Source organism: Carcharodon carcharias, chromosome 9 (genome assembly GCF_017639515.1).
Source record: "Carcharodon carcharias isolate sCarCar2 chromosome 9, sCarCar2.pri, whole genome shotgun sequence".
NCBI classification, from domain to species: Eukaryota; Metazoa; Chordata; class Chondrichthyes; order Lamniformes; family Lamnidae; genus Carcharodon; species Carcharodon carcharias.
The window spans coordinates 171535603-171547548 of NC_054475.1; positions in this window are offsets into that span (position 1 = coordinate 171535603).

Below are 11946 nucleotides of genomic sequence, written 5' to 3' on the forward strand. Positions count from 1 at the left end.
GGGTGGGAGTGACGCTCTGTGTTGGGGGTGGGAGTGACGCTCTGTGTTGGGGGTGGGAGTGACGCTCTGTGTTGGGGGTGGGAGTGACGCTCTGTGTTGGGGGTGGGAGTGACGCTCTGTGTTGGGGGTGGGAGTGACGCTCTGTGTTGGGGGTGGGAGTGACGCTCTGTGTTGGGGGTGGGAGTGACGCTCTGTGTTGGGGGTGGGAGTGACGCTCTGTGTTGGGGGTGGGAGTGACGCTCTGTGTTGGGGGTGGGAGTGACGCTCTGTGTTGGGGGTGGGAGTGACGCTCTGTGTTGGGGGTGGGAGTGACGCTCTGTGTTGGGGGTGGGAGTGACGCTCTGTGTTGGGGGTGGGAGTGACGCTCTGTGTTGGGGGTGGGAGTGACGCTCTGTGTTGGGGGTGGGAGTGACGCTCTGTGTTGGGGGTGGGAGTGACGCTCTGTGTTGGGGGTGGGAGTGACGCTCTGTGTTGGGGGTGGGAGTGACGCTCTGTGTTGGGGGTGGGAGTGACGCTCTGTGTTGGGGGTGGGAGTGACGCTCTGTGTTGGGGGTGGGAGTGACGCTCTGTGTTGGGGGTGGGAGTGACGCTCTGTGTTGGGGGTGGGAGTGACGCTCTGTGTTGGGGGTGGGAGTGACGCTCTGTGTTGGGGGTGGGAGTGACGCTCTGTGTTGGGGGTGGGAGTGACGCTCTGTGTTGGGGGTGGGAGTGACGCTCTGTGTTGGGGGTGGGAGTGACGCTCTGTGTTGGGGGTGGGAGTGACGCTCTGTGTTGGGGTTGGGAGTGACGCTCTGTGTTGGGGGTGGGAGTGACGCTCTGTGTTGGGGGTGGGAGTGACGCTCTGTGTTGTGGTGGGAGTGACGCGCTGTGTTGCGGGTTTGAGTCACTCTCTGTGTTGGGGGTCTGAGCGACGCTCTGTGTTGGGGGTGGGAGTGACGCTCTGTGTTGGGGGTGGGAGTGACGCTCTGTGTTGGGGGTGGGAGTGACGCTCTGTGTTGGGGGTGGGAGTGACGCTCTGTGTTGGGGGTGGGAGTGACGCTCTGTGTTGGGGGTGGGAGTGACGCTCCGTGTTGGGGGTGGGAGTGACGCTCTGTGTTGGGGGTGGGAGTGACGCTCTGTGTTGGGGGTGGGAGTGACGCTCTGTGTTGGGGGTGGGAGTGACGCTCTGTGTTGGGGGTGGGAGTGACGCTCTGTGTTGGGGGTGGGAGTGACGCTCTGTGTTGGGGGTGGGAGTGACGCTCTGTGTTGGGGGTGGGAGTGACGCTCTGTGTTGGGGGTGGGAGTGACGCTCTGTGTTGGGGGTGGGAGTGACGCTCTGTGTTGGGGGTGGGAGTGACGCTCTGTGTTGGGGGTGGGAGTGACGCTCTGTGTTGGGGGTGGGAGTGACGCTCTGTGTTGGGGGTGGGAGTGACGCTCTGTGTTGGGGGTGGGAGTGACGCTCTGTGTTGGGGGTGGGAGTGACGCTCTGTGTTGGGGGTGGGAGTGACGCTCTGTGTTGGGGGTGGGAGTGACGCTCTGTGTTGGGGGTGGGAGTGACGCTCTGTGTTGGGTTTGGGAGTGACGCTCTGTGTTGGGGGTGGGAGTGACGCTCTGTGTTGGGGGTGGGAGTGACGCTCTGTGTTGGGGGTGGGAGTGAAGCTCTGTGTTGGGGGTGTGAGTGACGCTCTGTGTTGGGGGTGGGAGTGACGCTCTGTGTTGGGGGTGGGAGTGACGCTCTGTGTTGGGGGTGGGAGTGAGGCTCTGTGTTGGGGGTGGGAGTGACGCTCTGTGTTGGGGGTGGGAGTGACGCTCCGTGTTGGGGGTGGGAGTGACGCTCGTGTTGGGGGTGGGAGTGACGCTCCTGTGTTGGGGGTGGGAGTGACGCTCTGTGTTGGGGGTGGGAGTGACGCTCCGTGTTGGGGGTGGGAGTGACGCTCTGTGTTGGGGGTGGGAGTGACGCTCTGTGTTGGGGGTGGGAGTGACGCTCTGTGTTGGGGGTGGGAGTGACGCTCTGTGTTGGGGGTGGGAGTGACGCTCTGTGTTGGGGGTGGGAGTGACGCTCTGTGTTGGGGGTGGGAGTGACGCTCTGTGTTGGGGGTGGGAGTGACGCTCTGTGTTGGGGGTGGGAGTGACGCTCTGTGTTGGGGGTGGGAGTGACGCTCTGTGTTGGGGGTGGGAGTGACGCTCTGTGTTGGGGGTGGGAGTGACGCTCTGTGTTGGGGGTGGGAGTGACGCTCTGTGTTGGGGGTGGGAGTGACGCTCTGTGTTGGGGGTGGGAGTGACGCTCTGTGTTGGGGGTGGGAGTGACGCTCTGTGTTGGGGGTGGGAGTGACGCTCTGTGTTGGGGGTGGGAGTGACGCTCTGTGTTGGGGGTGGGAGTGACGCTCTGTGTTGGGGGTGGGAGTGACGCTCTGTGTTGGGGGTGGGAGTGACGCTCTGTGTTGGGGGTGGGAGTGACGCTCTGTGTTGGGGGTGGGAGTGACGCTCTGTGTTGGGGGTGGGAGTGACGCTCTGTGTTGGGGGTGGGAGTGACGCTCTGTGTTGGGGGTGGGAGTGACGCTCCGTGTTGGGGGTGGGAGTGACGCTCTGTGTTGGGGGTGGGAGTGACGCTCTGTGTTGGGGGTGGGAGTGAAGCTCTGAAATGGGGGTGGGAGTGACGCTCTGTGTTGGGGGTGGGAGTGACGCTCTGGGTTGGGGGTGGGAGTGACGCTCTGTGTTGGGGGTGGGAGTGAAGCTCTGAAATGGGGGTGGGAGTGAGGCTCTGTGTTGGGGGTGGGAGTGAGGCTCTGTGTTGGGGGTGGGAGTGAGGCTCTGTGTTGGGGGTGGGAGTGAGGCTCTGTGTTGTGGGTGGGAGTGAGGCTCTGTGTTGTGGGTGGGAGTGACGCTCTGTGTTGGTTGGATTGAGGCTCTGTGTTTGGGGTGGGGTTGAGGGTCTGTGTTGGGGGTGGGAGTGACGCTCTGTGTTGGGGGTGGGAGTGACGCTCTGTGTTGGGGGTGGGAGTGACGCTCGGTGTTGGGGGTGTGAGTGGGGCTCTGTGTTGTGTGTGGGAGTGGGGCTCTGTGTTGTGGGTGGGAGTGAGTTTCAGTGTTGGGGGTGGGAGTGACGCTCTGTGTTGGGGGTGGGAGTGACGCTCTGTGTTGGGGGTGGGAGTGACGCTCTGTGTTGGGGGTGGGAGTGACGCTCTGTGTTGGGGGTGGGAGTGACGCTCTGGGTTGGGGGTGGGAGTGACGCTCTGTGTTGGGGGTGGGAGTGACGCTCTGTGTTGGGGGTGGGAGTGACGCTCTGGGTTGGGGGTGGGAGTGACGCTCTGGGTTGGGGGTGGGAGTGACACTCTGGGTTGGGGGTGGGAGTGACGCTCTGTGTTGGGGGTGGGAGTGACGCTCTGTGTTGGGGGTGGGAGTGACGCTCTGTGTTGGGGGTGGGAGTGACGCTCTGTGTTGGGGTGGGAGTGACGCTCTGTGTTGGGGGTGGGAGTGACGCTCTGTGTTGGGGGTGGGAGTGACGCTCTGTGTTGGGGGTGGGAGTGACGCTCTGTGTTGGGGGTGGGAGTGACGCTCTGTGTTGGGGGTGGGAGTGACGCTCTGTGTTGGGGGTGGGAGTGACGCTCTGTGTTGGGGGTGGGAGTGACGCTCTGTGTTGGGGTGGGAGTGACGCTCTGTGTTGGGGGTGGGAGTGACGCTCTGTGTTGGGGGTGGGAGTGACGCTCTGTGTTGGGGGTGGGAGTGACGCTCTGTGTTGGGGGTGGGAGTGACGCTCTGTGTTGGGGGTGGGAGTGACGCTCTGTGTTGGGGGTGGGAGTGACGCTCTGTGTTGGGGGTGGGAGTGACGCTCTGTGTTGGGGGTGGGAGTGACGCTCTGTGTTGGGGGTGGGAGTGACGCTCTGTGTTGGGGGTGGGAGTGACGCTCTGTGTTGGGGGTGGGAGTGACGCTCTGTGTTGGGGGTGGGAGTGACGCTCTGTGTTGGGGGTGGGAGTGACGCTCTGTGTTGGGGGTGGGAGTGACGCTCTGTGTTGGGGGTGGGAGTGACGCTCTGTGTTGGGGGTGGGAGTGACGCTCTGTGTTGAGGGTGGGAGTGACGCTCTGTGTTGGGGGTGGTAGTGACGCTCCGTGTTGGGGGTGGGAGTGACGCTCCGTGTTGGGGGTGGGAGTGACGCTCCGTGTTGGGGGTGGGAGTGACGCTCTGTGTTGGGGGTGGGAGTGAGGCTCCGTGTTGCGGGTGGTAGTGACGCTCCGTGTTGGGGGTGGGAGTGAGGCTCCGTGGTGAGGGTGGGAGTGACGCTCTGTGTTGGGGGTGGTAGTGACGCTCCGTGTTGGGTGTGGGAGTGACGCTCTGTGTTGGGGGTGGGAGTGATGCTGTGTTGGGGGTGGGAGTGACGCTCTGTGTTGCGGGTGGGAGTGACGCTCTGTGTTGGGGGTGGGAGTGACGCTCTGTGTTGGGGGTGGGAGTGACGCTCCGTGTTGGGGGTGGGAGTGACGCTCCGTGTTGGGGGTGGGAGTGACGCTCCGTGTTGGGGGTGGGAGTGACGCTCCGTGTTGGGGGTGGGAGTGACGCTACGTGTTGGGGGTGGGAGTGACGCTCTGTGTTGGGGGTGGGAGTGACGCTCCGTGTTGGGGGTGGGAGTGACGCTCCGTGTTGGGGGTGGGAGTGACGCTCCGTGTTGGGGGTGGGAGTGACGCTCTGTGTTGGGGGTGGGAGTGACGCTCCGTGTTGGGGGTGGGAGTGACGCTCTGTGTTGGGGGTGGGAGTGACGCTCTGTGTTGGGGGTGGGAGTGACGCTCTGTGTTGGGGGTGGGAGTGACGCTCGGTGTTGGGGGTGGGAGTGACGCTCTGTGTTGGGGGTGGGAGTGACGCTCTGTGTTGGGGGTGGGAGTGACGCTCTGTGTTGGGGGTGGGAGTGACGCTCTGTGTTGGGGGTGGGAGTGACGCTCTGTGTTGGGGGTGGGAGTGACGCTCTGTGTTGGGGGTGGGAGTGACGCTCTGTGTTGGGGGTGGGAGTGACGCTCTGTGTTGGGGGTGGGAGTGACGCTCTGTGTTGGGGGTGGGAGTGACGCTCTGTGTTGGGGGTGGGAGTGACGCTCTGTGTTGGGGGTGGGAGTGACGCTCTGTGTTGGGGGTGGGAGTGACGCTCTCGTGTTGGGGGTGGGAGTGACGCTCCGTGTTGGGGGTGGGAGTGACGCTCTCGTGTTGGGGGTGGGAGTGACGCTCCGTGTTGGGGGTGGGAGTGACGCTCTGTGTTGGGGGTGGGAGTGACGCTCCGTGTTGGGGGTGGGAGTGACGCTCCGTGTTGGGGGTGGGAGTGACGCTCCGTGTTGGGGGTGGGAGTGACGCTCTGTGTTGGGGGTGGGAGTGACGCTCCGTGTTGGGGGTGGGAGTGACGCTCCGTGTTGGGGGTGGGAGTGACGCTCCGTGTTGGGGGTGGGAGTGACGCTCTGTGTTGGGGGTGGGAGTGACGCTCTGTGTTGGGGGTGGGAGTGACGCTCTGGGTTGGGGGTGGGAGTGACGCTCTGTGTTGGGGGTGGGAGTGACGCTCTGTGTTGGGGGTGGGAGTGACGCTCTGTGTTGGGGGTGGGAGTGACGCTCCTGTGTTGGGGGTGGGAGTGACGCTCTGTGTTGGGGGTGGGAGTGACGCTCTGTGTTGGGGGTGGGAGTGACGCTCTGTGTTGGGGGTGGGAGTGACGCTCTGTGTTGGGGGTGGGAGTGACGCTCTGTGTTGGGGGTGGGAGTGACGCTCTGTGTTGGGGGTGGGAGTGACGCTCTGTGTTGGGGGTGGGAGTGACGCTCTGTGTTGGGGGTGGGAGTGACGCTCTGTGTTGGGGTGGGAGTGACGCTCTGTGTTGGGGGTGGGAGTGACGCTCTGTGTTGGGGGTGGGAGTGACGCTCTGTGTTGGGGGTGGGAGTGACGCTCTGTGTTGGGGGTGGGAGTGACGCTCTGTGTTGGGGGTGGGAGTGACGCTCTGTGTTGGGGGTGGGAGTGACGCTCTGTGTTGGGGGTGGGAGTGACGCTCTGTGTTGGGGGTGGGAGTGACGCTCTGTGTTGGGGGTGGGAGTGACGCTCTGTGTTGGGGGTGGGAGTGACGCTCTGTGTTGGGGGTGGGAGTGACGCTCTGTGTTGGGGGTGGGAGTGACGCTCTGTGTTGGGGGTGGGAGTGACGCTCTGTGTTGGGGGTGGGAGTGACGCTCTGTGTTGGGGGTGGGAGTGACGCTCTGTGTTGGGGGTGGGAGTGACGCTCTGTGTTGGGGGTGGGAGTGACGCTCTGTGTTGGGGGTGGGAGTGACGCTCTGTGTTGGGGGTGGGAGTGACGCTCTGTGTTGGGGGTGGGAGTGACGCTCTGTGTTGGGGGTGGGAGTGACGCTCTGTGTTGGGGGTGGGAGTGACGCTCTGTGTTGGGGGTGGGAGTGACGCTCTGTGTTGGGGGTGGGAGTGACGCTCTGTGTTGGGGGTGGGAGTGACGCTCTGTGTTGGGGGTGGGAGTGACGCTCTGTGTTGGGGGTGGGAGTGACGCTCTGTGTTGGGGGTGGGAGTGACGCTCTGTGTTGGGGGTGGGAGTGAAGCTCTGTGTTGGGGGTGGGAGTGAGGCTCTGTGTTGGGGGTGGGAGTGAGGCTCTGTGTTGGGGGTGGGAGTGAGGCTCTGTGTTGGGGGTGGGAGTGAGGCTCTGTGTTGTGGGTGGGAGTGAGGCTCTGTGTTGTGGGTGGGAGTGACGCTCTGTGTTGGTTGGATTGAGGCTCTGTGTTTGGGGTGGGGTTGAGGGTCTGTGTTGGGGGTGGGAGTGACGCTCTGTGTTGGGGGTGGGAGTGACGCTCTGTGTTGGGGGTGGGAGTGACGCTCTGTGTTGGGGGTGGGAGTGGGGCTCTGTGTTGTGTGTGGGAGTGGGGCTCTGTGTTGTGGGTGGGAGTGAGTTTCAGTGTTGGGGGTGGGAGTGACGCTCTGTGTTGGGGGTGGGAGTGACGCTCTGTGTTGGGGGTGGGAGTGACGCTCTGTGTTGGGGTGGGAGTGACGCTCTGTGTTGGGGGTGGGAGTGACGCTCTGGGTTGGGGGTGGGAGTGACGCTCTGGTTTGGGGGTGGGAGTGACGCTCTGTGTTGGGGTGGGAGTGACGCTCTGTGTTGGGGGTGGGAGTGACGCTCTGTGTTGGGGGTGGGAGTGACGCTCTGGGTTGGGGGTGGGAGTGACGCTCTGGGTTGGGGGTGGGAGTGACGCTCTGTGTTGGGGGTGGGAGTGACGCTCTGTGTTGGGGGTGGGAGTGACGCTCTGTGTTGGGGGTGGGAGTGACGCTCTGTGTTGGGGGTGGGAGTGACGCTCTGTGTTGGGGGTGGGAGTGACGCTCTGTGTTGGGGGTGGGAGTGACGCTCTGTGTTGGGGGTGGGAGTGACGCTCTGTGTTGGGGGTGGGAGTGACGCTCTGTGTTGGGGGTGGGAGTGACGCTCTGTGTTGGGGGTGGGAGTGACGCTCTGTGTTGGGGTGGGAGTGACGCTCGTGTTGGGGGTGGGAGTGACGCTCTGTGTTGGGGGTGGGAGTGACGCTCTGTGTTGGGGGTGGGAGTGACGCTCTGTGTTGGGGGTGGGAGTGACGCTCTGTGTTGGGGGTGGGAGTGACGCTCTGTGTTGGGGGTGGGAGTGACGCTCTGTGTTGGGGGTGGGAGTGACGCTCTGTGTTGGGGGTGGGAGTGACGCTCTGTGTTGGGGGTGGGAGTGACGCTCTGTGTTGGGGGTGGGAGTGACGCTCTGTGTTGGGGGTGGGAGTGACGCTCTGTGTTGGGGGTGGGAGTGACGCTCTGTGTTGGGGTGGGAGTGACGCTCTGTGTTGGGGGTGGGAGTGACGCTCTGTGTTGGGGGTGGGAGTGACGCTCTGTGTTGGGGGTGGGAGTGACGCTCCTGTGTTGGGGGTGGGAGTGACGCTCTGTGTTGGGGGTGGGAGTGACGCTCTGTGTTGGGGGTGTGAGTGACGCTCTGTGTTGGGGGTGGGAGTGACGCTCTGTGTTGGGGGTGGGAGTGACGCTCTGTGTTGGGGGTGGGAGTGAGGCTCCGTGTTGGGGGTGGGAGTGACGCTCCGTGTTGGGGGTGGGAGTGACGCTCTGTGTTGGGGGTGGGAGTGACGCTCTGTGTTGGGGGTGGGAGTGACGATCTGTGTTGGGGGTGGGAGTGAGGCTCAGTGTTGGGGGTGGGAGTGACGCTCTGTGTTGGGGGTGGGAGTGACGCTCTGTGTTGGGGGTGGGAGTGACGCTCTGTGTTGGGGGTGGGAGTGACGCTCTGTGTTGGGGGTGGGTGTGACGCTCTGTGTTGGGGGTGGGAGTGACGCTCTGTGTTGGGGGTGGGAGTGACGCTCTGTGTTGGGGGTGGGAGTGACGCTCCGTGTTGGGGGTGGGAGTGACGCTCTGTGTTGGGGGTGGGAGTGACGCTCTGTGTTGGGGGTGGGAGTGACGCTCTGTGTTGGGGGTGGGAGTGACGCTCTGTGTTGGGGGTGGGAGTGACGCTCTGTGTTGGGGGTGGGAGTGACGCTCTGTGTTGGGGGTGGGAGTGACGCTCCGGGTTGGGGGTGGGAGTGACGCTCTGTGTTGGGGGTGGGAGTGACGCTCTGTGTTGGGGGTGGGAGTGACGCTCTGTGTTGGGGGTGGGAGTGACGCTCTGTGTTGGGGGTGGGAGTGACGCTCTGTGTTGGGGGTGGGAGTGACGCTCTGTGTTGGGGGTGGGAGTGACGCTCTGTGTTGGGGGTGGGAGTGACGCTCTGTGTTGGGGGTGGGAGTGACGCTCTGTGTTGGGGGTGGGAGTGACGCTCTGTGTTGGGGGTGGGAGTGACGCTCGGTGTTGGGGGTGGGAGTGACGCTCTGTGTTGGGGGTGGGAGTGACGCTCTGTGTTGGGGGTGGGAGTGACGCTCTGTGTTGGGGGTGGGAGTGACGCTCTGTGTTGGGGGTGGGAGTGACGCTCTGTGTTGGGGGTGGGAGTGAGGCTCTCTGTTGGGGGTGGGAGTGACGCTCCGTGTTGGGGGTGGGAGTGAGGCTCTCTGTTGGGGGTGGTAGTGACGCTCCGTGTTGGGGGTGGGAGTGACGCTCTGTGTTGGGGGTGGTTGTGACGCTCCGTGTTGGGGGTGGGAGTGATGCTCCGTGTTGGGGGTGGGAGTGACGCTCCGTGTTGGGGGTGGGAGTGACGCTCTGTGTTGGGGGTGGGAGTGAGGCTCCGTGTTGGGGGTGGGAGTGACGCTCCGTGTTGGGGGTGGGAGTGACGCTCCGTGTTGGAGGTGGGAGTGACGCTCTGTGTTGGGGGTGGGAGTGACGCTCTGTGTTGGGGGTGGGAGTGACGCTCCGTGTTGGGGGTGGGAGTGACGCTCCGTGTTGGGGGTGGGAGTGACGCTCTGTGTTGGGGTTGGGAGTGAGGCTCCGTGTTGAGAGTGGGAGTGACGCTCCGTGTTGGGGGTGGGAGTGAGGCTCCGTGTTGAGAGTGGGAGTGACGCTCTGTGTTGGGGGTGGTAGTGACGCTCTGTGTTGGGGGTGGGAGTGACGCTCTGTGTTGGGGGTGGGAGTGACGCTCTGTGTTGGGGGTGGGAGTGACGCTCTGTGTTGGGGGTGGGAGTGACGCTCTGTGTTGGGGGTGGGAGTGACGCTCTGTGTTGGGGGTGGGAGTGACGCTCTGTGTTGGGGTGGGAGTGACGCTCTGTGTTGGGGGTGGGAGTGACGCTCTGGGTTGGGGGTGGGAGTGACGCTCTGTGTTGGGGGTGGGAGTGACGCTCTGTGTTGGGGGTGGGAGTGACGCTCTGTGTTGGGGGTGGGAGTGACGCTCTGTGTTGGGGGTGGGAGTGACGCTCTGTGTTGGGGGTGGGAGTGACGCTCTGTGTTGGGGGTGGGAGTGAGGCTCTCTGTTGGGGGTGGGAGTGACGCTCTGTGTTGGGGGTGGGAGTGACGCTCTGTGTTGGGGTGGGAGTGACGCTCTGTGTTGGGGGTGGTAGTGACGCTCTGTGTTGGGGGTGGGAGTGACGCTCCGTGTTGGGGGTGGGAGTGACGCTCTGTGTTGGGGGTGGGAGTGAGGCTCCGTGTTGGGGGTGGGAGTGACGCTCTGTGTTGGGGGTGGGAGTGAGGCTCCGTGTTGAGAGTGGGAGTGACGCTCTGTGTTGGGGGTGGGAGTGACGCTCCGTGTTGGGGGTGGGAGTGACGCTCTGTGTTGTGGTTGGGAGTGACGCTCTGTGTTGGGGGTGGGAGTGACGCTCTGTGTTGGGGGTGGGAGTGATGCTCTGTGTTGGGGGTGGGAGTGACGCTCTGTGTTGGGGGTGGGAGTGACGCTCTGTGTTGGGGGTGGGAGTGACGCTCTGTGTTGGGGGTGGGAGTGACGCTCTGTGTTGGGGGTGGGAGTGACGCTCTGTGTTGGGGGTGGGAGTGACGCTCTGTGTTGGGGGTGGGAGTGACGCTCTGTGTTGCGGGGTGGGAGTGACGCTCTGTGTTGGGGGTGGGAGTGACGCTCTGTGTTGGGGGTGGGAGTGACGCTCTGTGTTGGGGGTGGGAGTGACGCTCTGTGTTGGGGGTGGGAGTGACGCTCTGTGTTGGGGGTGGGAGTGATGCTCTGTGTTGGGGGTGGGAGTGACGCTCTGTGTTGGGGGTGGGAGTGACGCTCTGTGTTGGGGGTGGGAGTGACGCTCTGTGTTGGGGGTGGGACTGACGCTCTGTGTTGCGGGTGGGAGTGACGCTCTGTGTTGGGGGTGGGATTGACGCTCTGTGTTGGGGGTGGGAGTGATGCTCTGTGTTGGGGATGGGAGTGACGCTCTGTGTTGGGGGTGGGATTGACGCTCTGTGTTGGGGGTGGGAGTGACGCTCTGTGTTGGGGGTGGGAGTGACGCTCTTTGTTGGGGGTGGGAGTGACGCTCTGTGTTGGGGGTGGGAGTGACGCTCTGTGTTGGGGGTGGGAGAGACGCTCTGTTTTGTGGGTCGGAGTGACGCTCTGTGTTGGGGGTGTGAGTGACGCTCTGTGTTGGGGGTGGGAGTAATGCTGTGTTGGGGGTGGGAGTGACGCTCTGTGTTGGGGGTGGGAGTGACGCTCTGTGTTGGGGGTGGGAGTGACGCTCTGTGTTGGGGGTGGGAGTGACGCTCTGTGTTGGGGGTGGGAGTGACGCTCTGTGTTGGGGGTGAGAGTGACGCTCTGTGTTGGGGGTGGGAGTGGGGCTCTATGCTTTGGCTGGGAGTGTGGCTCTGTGTTGTGGGTGGGAGTGAGTTTCTGTGTTGGGGGTGGGAGTGATGCTCTGTGTTGGGGCTGGGAGTGGGGCTCTGTGTTGGGGGTGGGAGTGACGCTCTGTGTTGGGGGTGGGAGTGACGCTCTGTGTTGGGGGTGGGAGTGACGCTCTGTGTTGGGGGTGGGAGTGACGCTCTGTGTTGGGGGTGGGAGTGAGGCTCCGTGTTGAGGGTGGGAGTGACGCTCCGTGTTGGGGGTGGTAGTGACGCTCCGTGTTGGGGTTGGGAGTGACGCTCCGTGTTGGGGGTGGGAGTGACGCTCCGTGTTGGGGGTGGGAGTGACGCTCCGTGTTGGGGGTGGGAGTGACGCTCCGTGTTGGGGGTGGGAGTGACGCTCCGTGTTGGGGGTGGGAGTGACGCTCTGTGTTGGGGGTGGGAGTGACGCTCTGTGTTGGGGGTGGGAGTGACGCTCTGTGTTGGGGGTGGGAGTGACGCTCTGTGTTGGGGGTGGGAGTGACGCTCTGTGTTGGGGGTGGGAGTGACGCTCTGTGTTGGGGGTGGGAGTGAGCTCTGTGTTGGGGGTGGGAGTGACGCTCTGTGTTGGGGATGGGAGTGACGCTCTGTGTTGGGGGTGGGAGTGACGCTCTGTGTTGGGGTGGGAGTGACGCTCTGTGTTGGGGGTGGGAGTGACGCTCTGTGTTGGGGTGGGAGTGACGCTCTGTGTTGGGGGTGGGAGTGACGCTCTGTGTTGGGGGTGGGAGTGACGCTCTGTGTTGGGGGTGGGAGTGACGCTCTGTGTTGGGGGTGGGAGTGAGGC